Below are 26,920 nucleotides of genomic sequence, written 5' to 3'. Positions count from 1 at the left end.
ACTATTTTTAGCAGTTTTTTGGGTCCTAAACTTCTGGAGCTATTTTGAGGCCCTAAACGATGTTTTTTGGGATAGATATTTCTAACGAGCTATTGTACGCATCAAACGGAGATCGTATGCCAAAGTTACGACCCCGGGAAGTTGATGTACCAATTTACCCAAATGGGGCCCACAGTTTGGCGTTTCATCTCCTAGGGTTAGGTTTTGGAATGTTAAGGGTTTTCCATTGTTTCTCAACAATAAATAGGCCTTCGAGCCTCATTGTAACACAGTTCAGAGGCATGTAGCCACCACATCTCTTCTCAGAGATAAGCTACCATCGCCCTAGCTGGTTTATTTCCATTTCTGGTTGTAAGAATATTTCAGTATTTTCCATTAATGAAATGAAGTATTATTTCCGCTGCATCTTTGTGTATATGGTTATCTCTGTAATTTGTTGCTTTCCTGTTTAAATCCAGATTAGTGGTATTAGAGCGGTCTGCTTTTTCTCTGTTTTTCTTTGCATGTCCCCAACAAGGTCGGGATATAAGGAGTTAGGGCTTGAACTGGTTGAACCTTTGCGAGACCAGCCTCGCAAATCCCGATGGCCTCCCATGGCGGATGAGAAGAAAGATGAGGGGGCAGGAGATCCCACCAATATCTTGCTCGAAGAAGCCCTCGAGCGACAACGGAACGCGATGATGGACAGCTTTGCCCAGATACTTCAGCGGCTACCCAGAAGTGACGCATCGGCTTCCAGCAGCTACTCTGGAAATGCCACGCCCTTTAAGGTACAAGTTAATTTTTAAATCCCCATATTCGAGGGTTAGATAGACGCAGATGCCGTAGATAAATGGTTAAATCTGCTAGAGGGTTATTTTTCTGTTCATGAATTTTCGAGTCGGGAAAAGATTGTTTTCGCTCTTCTCAAAGCAGCCCCCCACGTCAAGGATTGGTGGGAAACCTACTGCGAGCAGAAGGATGAAAGTACTGGCTCACTATTTTCAGCTGCACCCACCTGGAATTCATTTCGGGATGCCATCAAGGAGCAGTACTACCCTGTAGGAAGCTATGAGGATGAATACATAAAGTGGACCACGCTACGGCAGGGAAAGGACCAAGATGTGCCGGAGTTCACCAATCTTTTCCATACCCTTCGCACAAAGTTGGGTACCAAGGATTCGGAGCAACATTTGATACTCAAATACCGTGGCTGCCTGCACAAGTACATCCAGGAAGAAATACAATTCCTGAACATCTCCTCGCTCGGCGCAGCATACCGATATGCCATCAAGGTCGAGCAGAAGTTTAAACAAAAGAAGCGAGACTTTGGATCTGCGAATCCAAAGGAGGGGAAAGGTGCCCCTAAACCACAGAACAAAGGACAAAGCCAAGGCGGGATAGCCCAAGACAACCCACCGAAGCTGCAAGCAAAGAACAACGCCGCGAAGCCGAAAAAGGACACTGGAAAATGGTGTGAGTTCCATAAGAGCTCCACTCACAACACAAGTGAGTGTTGGGCCAAGCAGTCACTGGTGGCTGAGCTAAAGGTTTCAGAATCAGATGCAGGTTCCGACTCTGAGTCAGAACCCGATAAGGGGAATGAAAAAGGGAAGCAGATCATTGATGCGGATCCCAATGCCACTGTTGCTACCGCCAAGATCCAGAAAAATGAACCCGAAGATCCAGAGGAGGAGGACCGTCTCTTCCACTCCCAGATGTGGGTAAAGGGCTCCCCGATACAGTTCATTGTTGATAGCGGGAGTCAAAAGAACCTCATTTCGGCAGAGGTCGTGAAGCGGTTGGGCTTACCGACCACAGCACATCCACAACCATACACCATTGGGTGGCTTCACCAAGGACGAGATCTTCACGTGAGCCAGCAGTGTCGCCTTCCATACAACATCAACCCCTTCACAGATGAGGTATTATGTGACATTGCTCCCCTTCAAGTTTGTGATGTATTATTAGGACAGCCATACTTGTGGAAGCGACATGCTATGTATGAATCAAGGCCCCGTGCTGTTATTATTACATTGGGAAATAAGTTGTACAGGATACCAGAGGTAGCACCACCTACCTCCATCTCTTTGATTACTGCAAAACAATGCAGTAAGATCATTTCCAAAACCAGGAAATTTGTTTTCCTGATGATACGCCCTCAAGGAAAGAAGAAGATGGTGGCCGCGGCCTCTAGACAGGATCCCTCTGCACGACAACTAAAGATGGACAAGGTTGTGGAGGAATACGAGGACATCTTCACCTCCCCTGCAGGGGTTCCTCTGCACTATCAGGTCAAGCACTCCATCGATCTGACCCCAGGTGCGCCGCTACCCAATGGACCAATTTATCAGCGCTCCGTTCTGGAGAACAATGAAATCAAGAGGCAGATTCAGGAGCTCCTACAGAAAGGTCACATCCATCCGAGTTCATCGCTTTGTGGGAGCCTGATCATGTTGGTACAGAAGAAGGATGGGACGTGCAGACTCTGTATTGACTATCGGGTGCTGAACAAGATCACTGTCCGTAATAGGTATCCGATCCCGTGGATTGATGACCTCCTGGACCAACTAAAGGGGGTGAAATATTTCAGCAAGATCGATATGAAGTCAGGATATCACCAGGTACCAATCGAACCCTCTGATGTGTGGAAGACTGCCTTCAAATCCAAGGAGGGCCTTTTCAAATGGTTGGTTATGCCTTTCAGATTGACGAATGCTCCTGCAACCTTCATGAGGCTAATGGATGACATCTTGCGGCCATTCACCAACTCCTTTGTAGTAGTATACTTGGATGACATTCTGATCTTCAGCCAGAGTTGGGAAGAGCACCTGCACCACATCCAACAGGTTCTCCAAACACTGTGGCAACACAAGCTATGTGCCAATTTGGAGAAATGCACTTTTGGCATGACCCAGGTTCAGTATCTAGGATACATCATTGATGAACAGGGGGTGCATGTCGATCCAGCCAAGATCCAAGTCATTCAGGATTGGCCATCTCCAACCACTCTAACAGAGCTCTGCAGCTTTCTAGGTCTTGCCAACTTTTACCGCAGGTTCGTGTTGGGGTTTTCTCGTATTACTTGGCCCTTGAGTCAAGTCACCAAGGGAGGGGCGAAAGCAAAATTCTTTTGGTCTGAATCTCAACAGAAGGCATTCATGGAGTTGAAGGATCGCCTCTGCACGGCACCAGTGCTCACGTTACCAGATTTACAACAACCATTTGAGGTCGAGACAGATGCCTCTGACTATGCTATTGGGGCAGTCCTTACTCAACATGGACATCCAGTGGCATATCACAGTGAAACACTTTCAGACACAGTCCGGAAGTACCCCACTTATGATAAAGAGATGTATTCCATTGTACAGGCCTGCTGACAATGGAAGCATTACATTTTGGGGAAGGAAACGGTCATCCACACAGACCACCGACCCCTGCAGTTCATACAGACCCAAGGAAAATTGTAGAATGATCGCATCAGAAGTGGTCTACATACCTGCAACAGTTCCACTTGAATATCAAGTATAAGAAGGGCAGCACCAATAATGTTGCAGATTGTCTCAGTCGACCACCGATCATGGCGTTAACCACCGTGCTCAACTCTTGTGGGCACGAGACTTCTAATTGGCCACTTCTCTACAAAAGCGACCCAGAATTCGGCCACACATACCAGACACTCTTGTAGGGTCGGCATGTTCCAGATTTTCACCTCCAGGATGCCCTATTATGCCACCTGGGTCACCTTTGTGTTCCTTCAAGCGAGCGTGCCAAGATGATTTGGGAAGCACACTACAGTTGGGCTACTGGGCATTTCGGGGTCGAGAAAACAGTGGCAGTACTGCAAAATTATTTCTATTGGTCGAATCTTCGACAGGATGTTGGGAAGTACATCAGATCATGTACTGCCTGTGCCATTGCCAAACCGACCATTAAGAAGCACGGCCTCTATACCCCATTGCCTACCCCTAGTCGACCTTGGGAATCCATCTCCATGGATTACATGTCAGGCCTTCCTTCCACTAAGCATGGAAATGACTGTGTTTTTGTGGTCGTCGACAGGTTCTCGAAGATGGCCATTATGGCGGCCTGCAAGAAGAATATCACAGCAGAAGCCACTGCTAAACTCTTCTTTGAACGAGTGTGGGTGCACTTTGGGATCCCACAGTCAATCATCTCAGATCGAGACAATCGGTTTCTCAGCACATTTTGGTCCAGTCTCTAGTCAATGCTGGACACCAAACTCACGAAGTCCACAGCCTTCCATCCTCAAACTGATGGCCAGACAGATGTTGTCAATAGGATGATTGTGCACATTCTGTGCATGTATAACTCAAAGCATCCACGCACATGGGACGAGAGCCTCCCCTATGTTCAGCACAGCTACAACCGAGCTCTTCACAGCTCCACTCGCCATATCCCTTTTTAGGTGGGCTTGGGATTCCAGCCACTATGCCCCATTGATGTGGCCATGCCACTTGCAGCTACTCACATAAATTCAGCTCATGTCCAGTCCGAAACAGATAAGGCCACCAGCTTCATTGAGTGCATCCAACATATTCGCCAGCAGGTCCATGACATTCTTGAGAAATCAAATGCCAAGTACAAGCAGCGACATGATCAACATCAGGTGCCACACAAGTTTCAGGTGGGCTACAAAGACTGGTTGCATTTGCAAAAGGAACGCCTTATGGGAGCCTATCGGAAATTGAGACCACTCCGATATGGTCCTTACACCATTACTAAGGCTATGGTAGACAATGCATTTGAGCTCAGCATTCCCCCATTCCTTGGCTTGCACCCAGTGTTCAATGTGGACTGCCTTCGGCCATACTTTCCACCATTGCTAGACACATCCGACATTGCAGAACAGCTCAAACCCACAGAATTAAATCCAGAATGCATGGAACAAGCTGCAACTGATCGGATCATGGACACACAGATCAAGAACACTCGGCAACAGAATATCCAACTGTATCAAGTTGTCAAAGCAGGCCAACTCCTTCAGCAGGGCAAGTGGCTCACCAAGGAACAAGTTCAGCAAAAGTTTCCTCATCTCTTGGAGGAACTCAACGCAATGGGGACCATTGCTTCCTAAGGGGGGAGGAATGATCGAGGTGGATATTGGTGGCCACCTGCCAAGTCCACCTGGACCCCCACCATTGTTTCTCTCAGCATTTTCAGTTTCCTTAATTGTAGCACAACTTACTATTTTTAGCAGTTTTTCGGATCCTGAACTTCTGGAGCCGTTTTGAGGCCCTAAACGACATTTTTTGGGAAATCTGGGGGCAACATGGGTCCATGGACCGATGTTGCCCTTCCCAAAGTGGTAGTGCTCGGATAGATATTTCTAACGAGCTATTGTACGTGTCAAACGGAGATCGTATGCCAAAGTTACGATCCCGGGAAGTTGATGTACCAATTTACCCAAACGGGGCCCACAGTTTGGCGTTTCATCTCCTAGGGTTAGGTTTTGGAATGTTAAGGGTTTTCCATTGTTTCTCAACAATAAATAGGCCTTCGAGCCTCATTGTAACACAGTTCAGAGGCATGTAGCCACCACATCTCTTCTCAGAGATAAGCTACCATCGCCCTAGCTGGTTTATTTCCATTTCTGGTTGTAAGCATATTTCAGTATTTTCCATTAATGAAATGAAGTATTATTTCCTCTGCATCTTTGTGTATATGGTTATCTCTGTAATTTGTTGCGTTCCTGTTTAAATCTGGATCACAATTAGCAATAAGGGCCAAGCATAGTGGAACAGATGGCTCTTCTCTTGTGCCTCATGACAGTTTGGAAATAATTCCTTACAGATATATTGGGTCAAGTTATACTGGACCCCATTTTCACACCATGCGGCTAATGATATGATCGGTGCAGGCACTTCATCCGCACGGCTAATGATATTACCAGTGTAGGCACTTCATCCACGCGACACTTCCTCATTATCTTGTCTGCGAGGATCTGCACGGAAAACTGTACCATCTTTTCTATTATGGAGCGATAGAATATCGTGCTTTCCCTTTACCACCCCGTACTCGGTCTTTATGTGGTCTGCAAACTGTTTTTCTAGGGATTTTCTGACAAACTCCTTTGTCAAGTCCACTCCTTTATATGGAAGCTTAGTAATTCTATGGATTAACATATCCGTGATGGGGATAAGCTCACCTAGCCATAAACACCCATCATGCACTAAGGTCAGCAACTGGCACACACATTGTGTATTGATATTGGATCAGTGAAAATGAGGGACAAATAACATGTGTAAGAGCCTTGCTAGTTGAACTCTGTGAATCCATTTCATTGCTTCCAACTTTGTGACCCCTGTGTCTTCATAGTATATGTAATTCATATACTGATCTGTCGCTAAATGTGGAAATTTATCCTAGTCAACGAGGTCCCAATCTTCCATCTTGAGCACTGGTATACATGCTAAGAGCGTACCCTCAAAGTGAACTTCATCTAAGAGCAGTGACGTAGGAATTGAATATTTGCTAGAATTGGGGTCTTTGATCACCTTCTTCTTCCCTCTTCGCAGAGGCACATATACTGGAAGCATAGTGATTGGTTCCGCGTCCTCGGCATCTAATTCCTCAATTCCCTATCAGAGTTCCTCTTCATTTAGGTCTAGAGGCACAAACGGTTGCTTCTTCTTATCCATTTTTCTCTTCTGCACACCGCCTGCAGATGTTTTCAGGGTGAGTGGTGCACTAGTTTGACGATCAGCTTCTTTTGCTTTGCCTTAGAGGCAGACTGTTTAGGCCTAGGTGACCTTGGCGCCATAGGTATTGTTGGTGTATCTTCAATTCCCGTATTTTCCAGAGCTGGGGTCTCAGATACCATGGCCTCAGACTCATAGGCTCATATCTCTTTTCCACCAAAACTTGGTGTAGAGTATCAAAATACTAGACTAGCTCGGGATGCTTGAACAAACTCTCCCATTCTTCTTGGTGCATGCAAGAAATTCTTAAGCAACAAAGTGTTTCTTTGTAGACCAACAAGACATATTTATAGTGATATTTGGATTCAAATCCGACCGTTCCCTCCATAATTTGGTCATAAATGCACCCTTGGCAGCAGATTTTCAAATATTTTTACCTTAATTTCCACCTACCCAATCCTCCTAACAGGCTTTTCTCAGTCCTATCAGCCACAGTGACTCCAACGGCTATTTTTGGGTGTGGCTACACAACACCCTCCTCCATGGTGCAATGTTTAGAGCACAGCTTCAATTGGTGCTCCTTCATCAATCTTCATGCCGCCTACTCACTGCCTTGTCCTCCAAATCAGACAGTGTAGTTTATAGTCCCGCACTCCCTTGCAACTGCCTGGAGCACTAAGATTGTCCTGTTGCCATATAATCATTATGCAGGATCCCCCATATACAATTTCAACCTGCCTCCATTCACTCTTCTCGAGAATGGCTCCACATTCAGCTTCGTAAGATGAACTATGCCACCGTCTATAATTTCCTTGACAATATATGTTCCTAACCAATGCATCTGGAATTTACCTAGAAATTTAGTGAGCTTACTATCATATAACAACACAAGATCATTTACCTTGAATCTGCGAAGCTTGATATGGCGATCATGCCATGCTTTTTCTCATTCCTTTTGTACTTATTGGTGGAATCCTGCCAAAAATATATCTTCCTCTAACTCCATTAGTTGCGCGATCCGTTCCTCCAAAGCCTCGTGATCCATCATATCTGTCAAAGCCATTATGTGTTGGCTAGGCATAATATACTCCATGGGCATCACCGCTTTGACCCCATAGACCAATTTGAATGACGTTTGTCTTGTCAACCTTTTACAAGTTGTCCTATAGGCCCATAGTACTATAGGTATGTGCACATCCTAGTCATTCTATTGCGTGTTACATACCTTTTTCAACGCATTATCCAAGATTTTTTTTAAAGATTCAATAGTCCCATTTGCCTGCAGGTGATATGGTGCACTCTTCTAATGGTAGACATGGAATTCATCTGTCAACGCACTAATTGTTTCATTCAGAAAGTGTGTTCCTCTATCACTCATCAAAAATTTTGGGCATCCAAACCTTGTTAAGATGTGTTCAAACAAGAATTTTGTTGTTTTTTTCCCTAAACAATCCTTAATTGGTTGTGCTTCTACCCATCTGGTCAAATACTCTGTCACGGTGATAATGTAGCGTGCACCCATTTTCTTTCCAGGTGGTTGAATTGGCCAAATAAAGTCGATCACCCATTTCTCAAATTCTTGTAAAGAGACCTAAGGATGTAGTGGTAGTTCGTCCCTTCACAATGGTCTGCCAGTCCTTTGGCATGCAGCGCATGCCTTACAGTATGCTTTGGAGTCCTTGTGAAATGTTGGCCACCATAATCCTGTGACCAAAACCTTTTGCGTGGTTGTTTTCTTGGCATAATGACCTCCCGCATCTCCCCCATGAGCTTCAGCAAGAATATTGTCACGCTCAAAATCTGGCACATATCTCCACAATATTTCATCTACCCCCATTTTGTACAAATGTCCTGCAATGACCAAAAAATTAGCTGCATGAACTACTAATTCTTTCTTCTGCTGATTTGTATATCCTTCAGGCGCCATCCCTGTAGTTAAGAAGTGAATAATGTCAGCAAAATGGTCATCAGCTACACGTACCACAAAGATCTGCGCATCTGGAAACCCTTCCTCCAAATTATTGGGTTCTTCGCCTATTTCAATTCTCGACAAATGGTCTGGTCCATCATTCAACCTTCCCGACTTCACAACTACTTCAAAATAATACTCCTAAAATAACAACAACCACATGCAAATATTTACCCCCAACACAGGCTTTTTGACCAGGTACTTTAAGGTAGAATGATCTGTATACATCTTGAAATGTCCCCCTAACAAATAATGCTTGAATTTTTGCAGCGTGTAGACCATGGCCAACCCCTCGTGCTCTGTCGTGGAATATTTTTTCTCAGTCTTTGACATCTTCATACTTTCGAAGGCTATAGGATGGTCCAATTCTCCTTCGCCGACCTATGTTAGTACAGCACCCAGCGCAATGCAAGAAGCATCCACGTGTACATGAAACTCTTGCTTCCAGTAGGGAAAAACCAATAGTGGCACAATCACCATCTTTTCTTTTAACACATCTAAGTTGCACTGACATTCCTCATCCCAATAGAATGTCGCATCCTTTTTTAGTAGTTTTTCCATGGGCATGGTAATTTGAGCATAGGATTTAATGAATTTTCTATAATATCCCATATGTCCTAGCGTCGCGCATAACTGCTTGACATTTCTAGGGGCTTCCAAGTTCACAATTACAGCAATCCTTGAAGGGTCCACCATCAACCCTTGCTTACAAACTACATGACCCAGCAAGATCCCAAAAGGAACACAAAATATACATTTTTTCAAATTCAATGCAATCTAGTGTCTTCGACATGTATCCAACATCAAGTGCAAACTTTCTACATGGCGTTTAACCAATCCAAACACAGTCCAATCATCAAAGTATACCTCCATAAACTTGTGAATGAATCTTTGAACGCTACTATGACTATGCGAGAAAATATTGCAAGCGCGTTCTTTAAACCAAAAGGCATAACAGTGTACTAAAATCAACCCCACTCCATCGTGAAGGTTTTTTTGCTTCTATCCTCTGGCACGATCTTGATTTGATGATACCCGAAAAACCCGTCAGTAAAGGAATAGGCCTCCTACCCTCTGACCTTGTCTAATACTTCATTTGTAAACGGCGTCGGAAATGGATCATGAAAACATGCATCATTAAGCTTCTGCAAATCTATGCATATCCTTATTTCTCCCTTTTGTTTCTTCTCTTGGACTACAATTCAGCTCACCCAATCAAACTCTTCAACAGGTTCTATAATGTCTGCCTCCAGCATTTTATCTAGCTCTTAGAGAACCTTTTCCTTATACTTTGGATTAAGGTGATAATTTATTTGTTTGACAGGCCTCAATTTTAGCTTCAATGTGATCCTCATAATGCCCAAATCACCAAGTATACCCTTTAAATCCGAAAACTTAGTGGGGAAGAAATCTTGGTATTTGTGACGTAATTCAGCAACTTCGTCTACTGTACCTTCGTCCCAATAGTCTCCAATCTTTGCAAACTCCAGTTCTTCTTTAGTGCCAATGTTTACTTGTCTTGTTTTTAAAGGTGTGTAGATGTTTGGGTTCTCTACTTGTGGTCCTTCTACTGTGTGATTCCCTTCTGTCTCTGAAATGTTGATATTCCTCAGGTCTTCTTCCTCCTCTTTAGCGGTCACATTATAGCATTCCAATGCATGGCACAGCTGGGTGCTCCAATCTGGTTGGGTCCATTCCATAGGTTCCTTCGGTGTCTTGAAGATAACCGCTTTAATTTCTTGAAGTGCTTCATCGATGCTTGCAAACCCATCCTCAAAGCTGAAAGTCAATAAGAACCCTTCCTTCAATACATCCCATTCCACAGTGCCATGGTAGAGCTCTATTTCGAGATACCAGTTCAGGGGGATTGTATCCAAGGTATGACAAAATATATGTACCCATTCTGGCTGTGGTTCTATCCCCCATGCCTTAGTCCACTTTTCCAAGTGATCGTGCGGATCATCCTTCCCATTATACTTCTCAGTCATTCTTGTATTAGCATGCCCAAATCGTAACTTCATCATTCTCATGTAATCTTGCCATCCAGCAAAACTATCCTTATGCGTACCCCACCATCGTGTGGGCGTAGCACGCAACACCAACTCCAATGCTTGAAAATGGTGGTCTTCAGGGACTTCACACTAAAATTCATCTAGAAAAATATCTACGTCAATCAAACAATCATAATAAGGTAACTTTCTTACCTCCGATGAAAATCATCGTAGCGACTTCGTCATCATATTGCATTGCAGTGTAGATACCATGTAAGTGATTTTGTCAATTCTATAATTCTTCATCCAAGTCAGAAGTGCAGGAACTCTTCTGGTCCCATGTGATCCGTCCATCCATCGTTAGATTAATCCAATCCTAATCTTGTGTTGTTATCTTGTAGATTTGATCCAGCTCATCGTCACTTTCTACGTAATTACAAACTGGTTGAGTATAGTGTGCCCCTTCCGCAGGATCCAATGGCACTATAACCCTTAATGACTTTCTTTCAAATGAAATTGTCCTCTTCTTCAAATTAATGAACCCATTCATATCAATAGCCCTAGTGATTCCTAGGAGCACAGGGTAGGGATTACTGTCATCAATAATTTTGATAACTTCAAAGTTTGCTAATGCACTCACACCTTCAATATCAACCGTTACTCCATATAATCATCCCATAGGGATGATTTTCTTCACCATATTGAGCTGAATTGGAGACCACTACAGTGCAGGTCTCCCCATTCTTTCCCATGTTTGTTTCAGTAAAACATTTGCATCGAATCCCAGATCAAAAATGACTTGGTCCATTTCATAATTGCTTATCTACGTTGTTAGCCGCATCTCACGTCTTGTTTGAGCCTTATTCTTACCAATATTTCTAACTGTGTGTTTCTCCGTAGAAGTCTTTTCCTTATTGGCGCACTTGTCTATTAAGTCTTACAATCCTTCCACAGTGTTTCTATTGCACAGTAACTTCATATAAGTCTCCAAAAATGTAGTGAGTACGGAAGGATCAACCTCTTGTGTCACACTAATCTTTGGTGTCTTGTCTTGGCTTCTTGAGGTGGAGGCCTCAGTGAAGCTGTTCTTTGCTTCCATGAATGTTCCCTTAGCATGATTAAGGTCAAAGGTGACTTATTTCTTAGGTACTTTGTGGACCCATCTATCTTCTCCAAGATGCTTACCCTTATCTGCACCAGTCGTCATACTGCTTCATAGTACAATATTAATGCTCTGATCCTCTTCACGGGGCTCATCAATCATCATTTTTAAATTCTATGTAGGCTACTAAGGTTGTGTTTTCCTCTCTTGAATTTAGCTATTAACACCAGACATTCTTCTATGGCATGGTCGAATTGTCTATAGTATTGACACGAAGGGGTTGTAGGATTTGGGCAATCTCGCGCGAAGTGCCCTAGCTATCCACAGTTGTAGAAGATAATTTGTCCACGACCTCTACCAGGTCCTCCTCCTCCTCCTCGTCCTAGGCCTTAAAAAACACCACGCGCTCTTCCTGTGCCTTTACCTAGAGGTCGAGTTTCTACTTGCATAAGGTAAGTAGGGGTTCTTTACATCATCAGCTCATAGCTTCAACAATGGCGCTCATCATGGCCCACAGATTTACAGAAATTATAGAGAAACTGATGGGGTGTCTTAACCAAATTCTGAAGTAAGTGGCAGTTATCCATCATATGTTTCCTAGTGACTTGACAAATGGCACACCATAGTGCAGCTCCCGTGCTTGGTCTGGAAGGGGATTTTAGCTTTAATGGGGCTGGCCCTCCTCCTATAATATAATTAGCATATACTGGACAATGATATTTATCATGCCCATGGCCCTTTCACTTCAAGCACCAAACCTCTACACGCACTTCTAGCTTAGTCTCCTTTTCCTTCTTCAAACTCTGTAATTCTAGGTATAGCCTCGCTAACTACAAGTGAATCTGTTATACCCCTAGGTTCATATCCTAAATAGGTAATGTGTGCAGCCTCATCGTGATCTCCAAGGCTTTTGCCTACGTTGCTATCTTTTGCTGTCACATATCAATTCTTAAATGCGGCAAAAGCAATGCGATAAACCAGTCATGATGCTGGCTATCTGAGATGTGCATGTTAGCTTGTCTAATCTAGCACTTCACCCTATGATCAAAGTCCCAAGGTGTCTACTCAAATCTCATTAGGATCTCCTTAAATTCAATAACTAACTACGCCTCATATTTAGGCTTACTAAATTCTTTGTTCAAAGCTATCTGAGTCTCTGCTAACAATGCATGAGGATTGTCAGCACAATACTTAATGTACCAGGTTAGCGCGTGACCCTAGAAGTAGGTAACCAAATGTGTCTTCTTTATTTTATCATCGGTGATTTGCTGCATTGTCCATATAGCATTCGCAACAAACCAAAACTACTTTAGATCATCACTTCCTATGCCCTTGAAGATCGGCATCTTCATTGCATTTGCCATGTTGAATGGTGGCGGTGGAGGTGGAGGTGTGGGTGAAGGTGTATGCGTTGGAGGTGGAGGTGGAGGTAGAGTGGATGGATGATTTTTTCTAGGAATACCCTGAGATATTAGTTGAACAGCACTTCGCGGCGTAGTCTGTACCACCCCTTCGTCATCACTTGAAGGAGGTCCAATCAATGGGCTATACTCTAGACCTAATTCTTCACGATTTCTAAAGAATATTCCACTTCACGTAGCTCCAAACATCAAGGTAATGGCATTATCCACTTTTCACGCAACAACATCTTAATCCAAGTATTCAATGACCTGACATACTTACCTCACGATCCTTTAAATAAATTTCATTTTGCTTCGCTATAGCTAATTGATGTGTCTACTGCAAATTCAGTAACAAATCCTCCCAGAATTTGATCAATCCAGTGATTGACAGCCTGCACGATCTTGTTATCGAATGTCTCTAGTCTTCGCACCAATTTTGGTGTCCACACTATAGGACTATCGAGCTTCCACCTTCCTTGATTGTCTGCCAATTTAGCTAACCACTCATATAATTCAATTGGAAAAGTACTAAAGAAAATTTTGTGTACCTCTGTATACAAATACCTATTCAACCAATCCTCCTTCAACAGGCACAGATTCCTGTTTTCTTGAGCTGCAAATTCATGAATCTTCTGATCTAACCACTTTTCAATCTCTTTCTTAGTTAGATTCCAATGATACGACATCGCACATCTCTTTTAAGTAGATCCTGGTCCCAGCAACGGAACCATTTGTTGGCTTGGGGGATCTTATCCCAGGTTCAGAGTTAGTTGTGCCAACCAACAAAACCCTACAATTTTGGCCCTTTTGGCAACACCCCATGTAGTGCAAGCTGTAGTCTCACCCGAAGTAGTATTGGGGATGCAAGAACCAAGTTTCTACATCTAGAGACTAGTGTGATGTCTTGTAGTGCCTTAGATCTATCTCCGAGCATATCGATAGCCTTCTAGGGCTCATTACTGTAACTAAGTTAAATTTGCCTTCAGACCTTCGCAAAGGTCCACGATCAGTGTTTCCAGACCTTAAACAGTTGATTCACCTAATTTCGCGCATCAAAAAGTAATCCTAGATTGGAGTTCGCATAGAACTACTTATTTCGTCAAAAAAATAAGAGAAATAGCTTATAACTTCGCAAAAGTGGATAAACATTCATTTCATAGATTATTAAGACATATTCAGTGAAGTTGCGTGGAATTCATTCAATATTTCAGAAAACATATCATTAATCAGCAACATATAACATAAATAGATTCAATGGAAATACTAAGTAGTTCTTAAAAAAATGTCTTTATTGATCTTCAATTCACTAATTACATACTCTTCTTACCCTGTGCACATAGTTGCAGGGGTACACGCATTCAATTGCAAACTCTACCCAAGCTTCCTGCACACTCAGCTGCAGGAGCCTCCCTTTATCTACCTAAGTAAAAGAAGCAAAGCCTTCCTGCCTTAGCTCTTGCTCAAGACAACTAAAACTCTTCAATGTACCCAAATATCTATCCAAAATTATCTCTAAGACTCGCTAAGACTCAACTATTTATAACTTTCATAATACAATACCATGGCCCCCGACTCATGGGTGGGTCTTCAAAACTGACCAAAAAACAAGGGGCTAAGGCCCCTTGACTCTATCTATCTGTCCGCTCCGCGTCCACATTTCGCGGAAACTTTACATCTTTTACAAAAAATGACTAGTTTATTCAATTCTACCCCTGGGGACCCCATCCCAACAAGATCTATGATGCTAAGGATGCCAAGCTCAATGAAGAGATTAGTAGCTTAAAGATAAAATTGGAAGAATAAAAAAAAGTTGAGGAAGGCATGATGAAATAGTACGAAGAAACAGAAAATGAATGTGAGAGATTAGAAGCTGAAGTGGTATCCTTGAGAAAGCAGAAATATGGAGAAGATAATTGTAGCCTTGGATGATTTACTTCAAATCCAAAGATCACCATTGGATAAACATGGTCTTGGATTTCAAATGGGTGAGTACAGTTTGCCTACAGGTAAAATCACTAAAGAAGAACCCAAGAATCCTATAGCAAACAATACCCGCAACAAGAGTGTGAACTGATGAGGCTCATCAATAGGTAAACTATATGGGTCATAATGCCACTCTCCAACTTATTAAATTGACTTTTCTCACATTTATTTACATATTTTGTTATATTTTTCTTAGTGAGAAGAGTAAAGGTGAGTTACTATGTCATGTGGCCTAATGTGTGTTAAATGCAGGAATTGGAGCAGTTTTGGGTTGACTTAAGTGTAGGAATTCGAGTAAGAAAGAAAGAGATATTTTAGGATTTGGTCTCCCTCCTTAACTCCTCAAATAATTCGAAGATTCCTCCACCATATCTCATCATCTCGGTGTCACTGGAAGCCAAGCAAACCAAGTTCATTGGAAACCAAGCTAATGACAGTCAAGGAAAATTTATTCTCGAGTTAGGGAGCCAAGTATCCCTATTTTCTAGGGAGTTGTTTGTAGCTCCAGTTTTATATAAATAAGAGATCCAAGGGACTCATTAGGATTTGATTTTTTGTTGTAGCCAAGAGGCTATTTTGAGCTAAAACACTTTGACTTTTGTTGTTATAATGTACTTGACATTTTTATGATCATGAGAAATTATGTTTTGATCTAGCATTGAGTTGACTCAAAGGACTAAATATATTGGGTTAGGGCCCAACCCTAGCAGCAAAAGTTCCTCTTTTTGTAGTTTTACTCTTAGCTTAGAATGATAGTTAGCTGGGGAAGATTTTTTTTTTTATTATTAGCTTAACAAGTACTTAAATTGTTGTTCAACCTTGTTTCCATTAGTTTGAAAAGGTATATTAGTGTTGCAGTTTAGTGGATAAATTATACCAGAAAAGCTGGTGACAGTGATCCCTATATCATCTCCCTCATGGGATCATGACTAAGTGACCCCAATCTCATAGCCCCAAAAACAGAGTTGTCTTTTGATCATTGCATAGGTTAGGTTTCATTCTTAGCTAGATCATTGTTTATGATTTCTTGGAACCACCTGCAGTTGTTATCTTGCTTTCTTAAGTTTTTTGTAGCTTAAAGAGCATTCCATATCATAGATCAAGTCCTTAATAATAGATAGATCAACTTCCTCAAATTCAATTCATCTTTTCCATGTGGACATGTAGTGATGCATAAATGAAAAGAGAAACAGGTTTTGTTGCAGGGATTGTTGATCTGTGGGAAGGGACTCATCCAACCAACTTCACCTAAGCCTTCTCCACCTTTTGCCGATGCATACTAGCCCTTATTCCAAACCTTTGTTTTCTAGCCACGATGAGTAGCCACCTTAGGCAAATCCAACCTTCTTAGAGTGTTGGGCTTAGCCTTGGCAAATGTGCACCTTCCCTACACCTTCACAACTTTCATACACCCCTCCAACACCTCATCTCACTATGATTTCCATCCAAAACCCTTCAACTAACTTCCTGTAGCATTTCAGGACATCCTATAGTAGCTAGAGGATCTCCTCTAGCAACCTGTTTTGACCCTATTTTGACCAGAAATGATAGGATGGCCTAGTATAGGAGTAGGATAACGCCTCATCTTGGATTCCATGTCCATGAATTCCACCTAGACCAGCCTTCCCATTCCTTTCCCTCCTGCAAGAAAAAATAACATTGGCCTTTATATTTCTGAAGTTAGAACTTAAAGACGCACCTTCTTTATAGATGTAAATGAGATAGTTAATGCATGCATGTGTGAATTTTGAGATGATAGAGTAACTTTCCATTTCTATGCAGTCCTAATAGTTAGATGATCAATTCCAAGGTTAGCATAATTTCCTTTTTACAATGTGATTTGTGTCATTCTAGAGCTAGATGATTAATGGCATTACATAGCATTTACCATTTGGCATCTTTCATTTCCTGAATAAACAAGCATTTACTTTCCTGCATTAGAACTAGCTTTACATTCACTATCAGTGGTCAGACTCCTTTTAGTCAATAGAGGGCTGGTCTCGAACCCTAATGGTTAATCACCCTAGTTGAGAAGTGACATGAGTAGAATGATGCATCTGATATGTATATAGCATTTTCACCTCCAATTTTGTACGAAACCCCGGGTTGATAAAGTAAATTTGGTAGCATTAGGAGTTGCACCATCATTGCTGCAATACTGAGGCTCTCCAAATTAGACATAAATTAAGGCCCATCTAACCTTTCTTAGGCACATGAAGGCTATATTAAGCCTCTCCTTCTACACTTAATAAATTTTTTTAGCTTTAATATGTTCATTAGGAAGGTTTATGGATAATTGCATATTTGTGCCTAATATTATTTATTTTTGTAGAATATTGTGAGAATATTAGCCAGATTATGGGGATTTGGAGTGTTAGCGCTTGAGATTTCACCCTAGGCTGAGGAAGGTAAACCTTCAAGGCTACATCAAACCATTTCACCTCGTAGCTAGCCCTACGGGGTATGAGAAGGCTCTCTCTGGTCAAACTCGGTAGATCTCTCAATAGGATGAGCTGACCCAATTAGGAACACTGATATTAGGCTAGTAAACTGATTATAAAGTTGATTTGGGGTTTTTTAATGGAATGACGGGGCTTTTCTGGGCTGCATGGGCAAAATCACAGCTTGAAACAGAGAAATCCAATGAACCACACAGATTATTGACTGAGGCAAGGTAGGCAAGAAACTTAACACCAAATCTAAATTTTAAACGGGATGGCAAGACTGGTGAGGAGCTGACAAGGGCATAGGAGATGAATCCTTGCCAAACAGAGGAAAACATTAAACATGAACAAATTTATGGGAGGAGCATATAATCCTATGAATTCCTGCCTAAACACTTCATTTGCTCATTTAGACATGATCATGAAATGAAAAGAAACATAACGGTTTACATATGTAACAGAAGAAAAAACTCATGCTAAATTTCGTACCACAAGAATCTTAGACACCAGAGCTGCATAATTTCATTAAAAATCTCTGCTAAAAAACTGTACACTGCAAAGCTCTCTGCTTCTCCAGCAGCTCCCAGCGCTAAAAAAAAACTCTCTCTTTTCGCTCCTGACTCCTATGAATTTTTTTTTTATTAGAATAAATACAATGCTGTTGAGGACAAACAAATCGACCCCAAAATCAGCGATTTGTTTTACCATTATTTAATAAATAAAACTAAAAGAAACAATCAACGCTTCCTGAAGAGAGAATAGCGCTCTTTCCACTGAAATCTGTTGAATCTGGTGAATAGGTGGCATTACAGATGTCACTCCCTTTGCTAAAAATACACGGCAACCGAAATCTTGTTCTCTGCTGTGATGAATAACTTTGATTTTCTACTCGGCTCCGTTTGAATAGCGTTGCCATAGCTGTCTTGTACACATTAAGAGTTTTTGAGAGAATTGATTCAAGAACTCCAGGCTTACATTCTAAGTACAATCCTCCGCACCTCTGGATTTCCTAATCTCGTTTTTGTTTGCCCCTCGAACTTTGGTTTTGGAACTTTGACTGAAACTACACCTGTCAACCCCTCCTTCACATGTTCACCACTCAGATTCTCATCTTTCTCCTTGATAAGTTTTGACTTCCTTCCAAGGATATTAAAAGTTCTTTTCAATGCAGATTTCACACCATCCATGTGATCACTATCCCACAACATATGCTGGGGAGTATATCATGAACGCATACAAGGCTGCACACATTCCACAAGTGCAGATCAATGTCGCAATCCACATTAGCAGAAATGTGATGACTAATTTCTAGTGCACACTCTCAATATTGTCTGCTGCGCCAACCCCTAGGATCGCCCCAATAATAATATGTTCAGTGGGAAGTGGTAACCCTGTCCTATCTGCAATTAAGACAGTCATGAGTGCAAAAAAAATGTGCAATAAACCTCTGGAAGGAGTTATATATGTAATATGACCCCCAAAGCACCTTACAAGCCTCCATCCGACAATAGCAAAACCAATGCTGGCCGCAAAGCCTCCCATTGCGAGGATCCAGACATTGGTATGCTTATCAACCAACTGCTGCCTTTTATAAATCTTGACAGTTGCAAGATATGGATTCAAGATGCTGGGGAGCTCATTTGAACCATGTGAAAACCTGCTATAAGAATCTGTAGAAAGCAAAATAATCTTTCAGCATTTATGTCAAAAGTCTCCGCCAAAGCATGCCGCACTAATGTGTTCTGATTGTACTGGATTTTATGTCTAAACGTCAATACACTGAATCTAGATAGAAATTTAAATATTTTCTGCCGAGAGGATAACTTGCGCTTTTGATCTAATCGACTAAATGATGTTCTGCGAGAATCTTGTGCTAACAGCTGTCTCAGAGGCACCCTTGGTCGTGCCATATTGTTTCTGATATTCACTAGGCCATTCGTCTAATCCTTTGACTATAACTACTGTTTTGTTTGCCATAGCGCAGTCATTAATAATGCTGACAAAAGAGTCTGAAATACTGTTAGCGCTTCCCTCTCTCCAAATTTCAGGATATCTCATGCAAACTATGTTTGGCTTCAGATTAGTGAGACCCATTGTCTGCACGATACCTTTAAATCCTTGAGATATATTCTTTGCAATAATAATTTCAGACATTCCTTCACAATTTTTGTAATCAATATATTTGGTTAGAAGTCGACTAGCTTGTCAAGCTTCCTCAACTTTGTCTCTGTAATTACCCTCCAATATAGATACAAAAGTTGACATTCCACGTCCCTTTTTCCACATACAATTGGCAAAGTCAGGCAACTTTGGATGGCAAGGAACATCAGGTGGTAGAATTCCCCGAGGCTTACAAAAAATCAATGGGATAGGATACCAGTTTTTTGGGTGGACTTGATTCCCTCCAAGAGAACGAAGACTGCGCAGTGCTAATTGAAAATAAGCACTCTTGAAACCATCACCCCAATCACCTGCCTTTCCCCGTATACTGACATAATAGTAAATTAAGTTTGCTAGTACCAGAGATATAATTATAAACGTCCAGGATATGAGGAACATTGTCACTAAACATAGAAGAACACCCGCTAGAGAGAAGCTCCAATGGTGGAACTTCCATCGAGGTCACCAGCTTGGAACATCTAATAAATCAAGTAGAAAGCATGAAAGATTGACCCCTCCATAACACAGGTGAAATAACATCCAGACTTCCAATGATAACACAAGCAAAACAGATTAGTGATGTGAAAAGAGTTTCTTGATGTGGTTCCCCACCATCAGGAGTCTTAAAATAGTTTAGTATGGGTAGTATATCATCATTGGAAATTGCAGCAAGGAGCCTAGGCGCTCCTATAAGGCTTTGTAAAGCTGCTCCAAGTGTAGACAGAATGACTCCAATTTGCACAACAGCGGGATCTGGCCACGCAACTGTTGCAGTCAACAGCCTGTTAGTGAGAAGTTCTTTCCTGGTGGCAACAGCTCCAAACATAAAAACAGAAACCAAATAAAGAATGGTCGTAGATCCTATAGCTGCCAATGTGCCAACTGGTATAGACCTCTGGGTATCTTTTAAAGATGCTGAACGGTTTGAACCTGCCATAATCCCTGTCACTGCTAAAAAAAAAACAAAAGCCCAAGTAAAGCCTCCATGTTCCAGTAAATGATGCCATCTGGAGCAGGAATTCCGGCCCGATTGGTATGCTGGTATTCAGGACCCCAATTTCTTTTAAAAGTGCTCAATCTTAAGCCAGTGATCTCAGAAGAAAGATTGCGATGAGAAACTGAAAGGATGCCAATGAAAATTAGAAACACCGACAACAAAACGGGCACTAAGAATGCTGGAGCAACTCTGTTGATTATTTTTACCCCACCAAACACAACAAGGCATAGAACAACAGTGACAAGAACTCCATAGACTTGAAGATCATGTAAATTCAGACTGCTTAAAACCTCAATCTGTGGACTAGGTCCTGATGGGGATAGAGCATCTATCATTGCTTGCATGCGAGTTTTGATATCAGCAACTTTCCCAGCCACACCTAAAATACATAAAACAGCACATCTCTTTGGAAATTTTGAAGCAGTTAAAGCAATATGTGTAACAACCTCAAGTACCTTCTGTTGAACCTATACATTCTTTTCACTCCAGCCAGGAAGTGCACATACTAAAGGACCAATGAATATTTCACAAGTAAGCTCTGTACCAAGGGTTCCATTGTAGAGAACCTCTGTGCCATGATCGTTGAAACCATATAAAGATAAAACTTGACCAAATTCATCAACAGTAAAGTCTGATGTATGCTTTGTTTTCTTTTGTTTGTGCTTTTGCAGGGATAGGAGCTTGAAATCACTGCCTTTTGAAGAGCTGGAGCATGAATTACATAATCTTAAAACCACACATTAATGATTTCTTCTTCAAAGCCCTGTTTTGAAGAAGAATCAATCTCTGACATGAGACGGAGTCTAACATCGGCTCCACTTGGGATGGCAGCTGCAGCTTCCTGGAGGTGCCAAGAACCGCAGAACTTTGGGAGAGCAGACAGTGCCTCCACCCATTGGGCAATGGAGTCATCATCAACACAACTCTTGACCTATTTTCAAACTGAAACTGAACTCAAACAAACTAAAAGCCAACTGAAACAAGATGCTGCCCTTATGGCTGCTTATTTATTTACAAAGCCTACCCTACTTTGTTGTACAAACACTAGATCAAGTAATACTAAAATACCAAATTAACCATTCAAGTAAACCTGAAAATGAAGCCGCTTGAGAATGCTTCCGCCAGAACACAGATGCAGTTGTTGGCAGCCTTTCATGCACATATTGATCCTAGTCACAGAGAAGACAGTCTGATCTGTCAATCAAACTGAAAAACACGTCCATATATGCTGCAATAGGATCACGGAAACCGGACTCTGTTGGCTGCCCCAACTCTGCAACACACACTTCCAGCTGCACACTGTCAATATAAACATCTGTAGGCACGTCTATGATTTCTTGTTGCGAAGGAGGAAGGATTTCCAAGAACTTTTTAGGGTCTTGGAAATCATAAGACTGAATCTGCTCATCGAGACACTGAATTTCCTTTTCGATTCTTTCAACAAGTAACTCACAGACGCTAGGATGAAAATTCGGAGATTTCAAACATTGAAAGAAAAAACTGAAGATTTCTTCATTAAGTTCAATATCCACTAACCATTCTCTAAATTCGTTTAGAGCTTCACACAGGGTAGAGTTTGCCACATACTCTACCATTGCATGAGTGAATCAGCAGGCACTGGAATGTCTGGATCGAATTGGAGTCGCCAGGTGAATGGTTCAGCCTGCATTAGTATCTGACTGCTGTCCACCATCAGCATCAGATCTGAAATTTGATTGCACGTATCGGGACAAAACAATCAACAAGTTGAATGTTCTCCCCAGTATGGTCGCCACTATGTTAGTGCTTGAGATTTCACCCTAGGCTGAGGAAGGTAAACCTTCAAGGCTACATCAAACCATTTCACCTCGTAGCTAGCCCTACGGGGTATGAGAAGGCTCTCTCTAGTCAAACTCGGTAGATCTCTCAATAGGATGAGCTGACCCAATTAGGAACACTGATATTAGGCTAGTAAACTGATTATAAAGTTGATTTGGGGTTTTTTAATGGAATGACGGGGCTTTTCTGGGCTGCATGGGCAAAATAACAGCTTGAAACAGAGAAATCCAATGAACCACACAGATTATTGACTGAGGCAAGGTAGGCAAGAAACTTAACACCAAATCTAAATTTTAAACGGGATGGCAAGACTGGTGAGGAGCTGACAAGGGCATAGGAGATGAATCCTTGCCAAACAGAGGAAAACATTAAACATGAACAAATTTATAGGAGGAGCATATAATCCTATGAATTCCTGCCTAAACACTTCATTTGCTCATTTAGACATGATCATGAAATGAAAAGAAACATAACGGTTTACATATGTAACAGAAGAAAAAACTCATGCTAAATTTCGTACCACAAGAATCTTAGACACCAGAGCTGCATAATTTCATTAAAAATCTCTGCTAAAAAACTGTACACTGCAAAGCTCTCTGCTTCTCCAGCAGCTCCCAGCGCTAAAAAAAAACTCTCTCTTTTCGCTCCTGACTCCTATGAATTTTTTTTTTATTAGAATAAATACAATGCTGTTGAGGACAAACAAATCGACCCCAAAATCAGCGATTTGTTTTACCATTATTTAATAAATAAAACTAAAAGAAACAATCAGCGCTTCCTGAAGAGAGAATAGCGCTCTTTCCACTGAAATCTGTTGAATCTGGTGAATAGGTGGCATTACAGATGTCACTCCCTTTGCTAAAAATATACGGCAACCAAAATCTTGTTCTCTGCTGTGATGAATAACTTTGATTTTCTACTCGGCTCCGTTTGAATAGCGCTGCCATAGCTGTCTTGTACACATTAAGAGTTTTTGAGAGAATTGATTCAAGAACTCCAGGCTTACATTCTAAGTACAATCCTCCGCACCTCTGGATTTCCTAATCTCGTTTTTGTTTGCCCCTCGAACTTTGGTTTTGGAACTTTGACTGAAACTACACCTGTCAACCCCTCCTTCACATGTTCACCACTCAGATTCTCATCTTTCTCCTTGATAAGTTTTGACTTCCTTCCAAGGATATTAAAAGTTCTTTTCAATGCAGATTTCACACCATCCATGTGATCACTATCCCACAACATATGCTGGGGAGTATATCATGAACGCATACAAGGCTGCACACATTCCGCAAGTGCAGATCAATGTCGCAATCCACATTAGCAGAAATGTGATGACTAATTTCCAGTGCACACTCTCAATATTGTCTGCTGCGCCAACCCCTAGGATGGCCCCAATAATAATATGTTCAGTGGGAAGTGGTAACCCTGTCCTATCTGCAATTAAGACAGTCATGAGTGCAAAAAAATTGTGCAATAAACCTCTGGAAGGAGTTATATATGTAATATGACCCCCAAAGCACCTTACAAGCCTCCATCCGACAATAGCAAAACCAATGCTGGCCGTAAAGCCTCCCATTGCGAGGATCCAGACATTGGTATGCTTATCAACCAACTGCTGCCTTTTATAAATCTTGACAGTTGCAAGATATGGATTCAAGATGCTGGGGAGCTCATTTGAACCATGTGAAAACCTGCTATAAGAATCTGTAGAAAGCAAAATAATCTTTCAGCATTTATGTCAAAAGTCTCCGCCAAAGCATGCCGCACTAATGTGTTCTGATTGTACTGGATTTTATGTCTAAACGTCAATACACTGAATCTAGATAGAAATTTAAATATTTTCTGCCGAGAGGATAACTTGCGCTTTTGATCTAATCGACTAAATGATGTTCTGCGAGAATGTTGTGCTAACAGCTCTCTCAGAGGCACCCTTGGTCGTGCCATATTGTTTCTGATATTCACTAGGCCATTCATCTAATCCTTTGACTATAACTACTGCTTTGTTTGCAATAGCGCAGTCATTAATAATGCTGACAAAAGAGTCTGGAATATTGTTAGCGCTTCCCTCTCTCCAAATTTCAGGATATCTCATGCAAACTATGTTTGGCTTCAGATTAGCAAGACCCATTGTCTGCACGATACCTCTAAATCCTTGAGATATATTCTTTGCAATAATAACTTCAGACATTCCTTCACAATTTTTGTAATCAATATATTTGGTTAGAAGTCGACTAGCTTGTCGAGCTTCCTCAACTTTGTCTCTGTAATTACCCTCCAATATAGATACAAAAATTGACATTCCACGTCCCTTTTTCCGCATACAATTGGCAAAGTCAGCCAACTTTGGATGGCAAGGAACATCAGGTGGTAGAATTCCCCGAGGCTTACAAAAAATCAATGGGATAGGATACCAGTTTTTTGGGTGGACTTGATTCCCTCCAAGAGAACGAAGACTGCGCAGTGCTAATTGAAAATAAGCACTCTTGAAACCATCACCCCAATCACCTGCCTTTCCCCGTATACTGACATAATAGTAAATTAAGTTTGCTAGTACCAGAGATATAATTGTAAACGTCCAGGATATGAGGAACATTGTCACTAAACATAGAAGAGCACCCGCTAGAGAGAAGCTTCAATGGTGGAACTTCCATCGAGGTCGCCAGCTCGGAGCATCTAATAAATCAAGTAGAAAGCATGAAAGATTGACCCCTCCATAACACAGGAGGAAAAACATAGTGATCACAGGTGAAATAACATCCAGACTTCCAATGATAACACAAGCAGAACAGATTAGTGATGTGAAAAGAGTTGCTTGATGTGGTTCCCCACCATCAGGAGTCTTAAAATAGTTTAGTATGGGTAGTATATCATCATTGGCAATTGCAGCAAGGAGCCTAGGAGCTCCTGTAAGGCTTTGTAAAGCTGCTCCAAGTGTAGACAGAATGACTCCAATTTGCACAACAGCGGGATCTGGCCATGCAACTGTTGCAGTCAACAGCCTGTTAGTGAGAAGTTCTTTCCTGGTGGCAACAGCTCCAAACATAAAAACAGAAACCAAATAAAGAATGGTCGTAGATCCTATAGCTGCCAATGTGCCAACTGGTATAGACCTCTGGGTATCTTTTAAAGATGCTGAACGGTTTGAACCTGCCATAATCCCTGTCACTGCTAAAAAAAAACAAAAGCCCAAGTAAAGCCTCCATGTTCCAGTAAATGATGCCATCTGGAGCAGGACTTCCAGCCCGATTGATATGCTGGTATTCAGGACCCCAATTTCTTTTAAAAGTGCTCAATCTTAAGCCAGTGATCTCAGAAGAAATATTGCGATGAGAAACTGAAAGGATGCCAATGAAAATTAGAAACACCGACAACAAAACGGGCACTAAGAATGCTGGAGCAACTCTGTTGATTATTTTTACCCCACCAAACACAACAAGGCATAGAACAACAGTGACAAGAACTCCATAGACTTGAAGATCATGTAAATTCAGACTGCTTAAAACCTCAATCTGTGGACTAGGTCCTGATGGGGATAGAGCATCTATCATTGCTTGCATGCGAGTTTTGATATCAGCAACTTTCCCAGCCACACCTAAAATACATAAAACAACACATCTCTTTGGAAACTTTGAAGCAGTTAAAGCAATATGTGTAACAACCTCAAGTACCTTCTGTTGAACCTGCACATTCTTTTCACTCCAGCCAGGAAGTGCACATACTAAACGGACCAATGAATATTTCACAAGTAAGCTCTGTACCAAGGGTGCCATTGTAGAGAACCTCTGTGCCATGATAGTTGAAACCATATGAAGATAAAACTTGACCAAATTCATCAACAGTAAAGTCTGATGTATGCTTTGTTTTCTTTTGTTTGTGCTTTTGCAGGGATAGGAGCTTGAAATCACTGCCTTTTGAAGAGCTGGAGCATGAATTACATAATCTTAAAACCACACATTAATGATTTCTTCTTCAAAACCCTGTTTTGAAGAAGAATCAATCTCTGACATGAGACGGAGTCTAACATGGAGGAAGAGATAATTTAGGGACTTGCTCCCTACTACAGTAGGATCAATATTGGATAATAAATCACAAGATATTCTAAAATTATTGCACAAGTTTTGGAGCTCCAATGATTGAGAAAATCTAGGAATGTGTTCCCTGTCATTTAATGCAAATTCCTAGTGTTGGGAACTAGATCCACTATTTGAGGGATTTTGGAGGGAAAAGCTTCCTCCTTTCATGGGGAATGCCTCCTAATAATTTTTTATAAGTACCAAGTCGAATTTTCCTCTAGGGGTTGATTTTTATTAGTCTTGTTGTAGAGAGAACTCATATTTTTGCAGCCCCACTTTCATTTCTTGCGGGGATGTAACTGAATTGATGGAAATAATTAAGATTGGTTACATTTTCAGCCT

The 26,920-nt window shown here is 41.6% G+C and overlaps 2 pseudogenes; both read right to left on the bottom strand.

Annotated features, from left to right (window-relative positions):
* Positions 1-24,081, bottom strand: part of LOC149207188 (cation-chloride cotransporter 1-like) — a 52,206-nt pseudogene extending 28,125 nt beyond the window's left edge.
* Positions 24,082-24,384: 303 nt separating this feature from the next.
* Positions 24,385-26,296, bottom strand: LOC149207187 (cation-chloride cotransporter 1 pseudogene; annotated as a pseudogene).
* Between the last annotated feature and the right edge of the window lie 624 nt (positions 26,297-26,920).

This window comes from Pinus tabuliformis, chromosome 1_2 (genome assembly GCF_031772625.1).
Source record: "Pinus tabuliformis cultivar Carrire ecotype Pingquan chromosome 1_2, CPIR1, whole genome shotgun sequence".
Lineage (NCBI taxonomy): Eukaryota > Viridiplantae > Streptophyta > Pinopsida > Pinales > Pinaceae > Pinus > Pinus tabuliformis.
The sequence above is the reverse complement of the archived record's forward strand: the minus strand, read 5'-3'. Positions and strand labels throughout refer to the sequence as shown.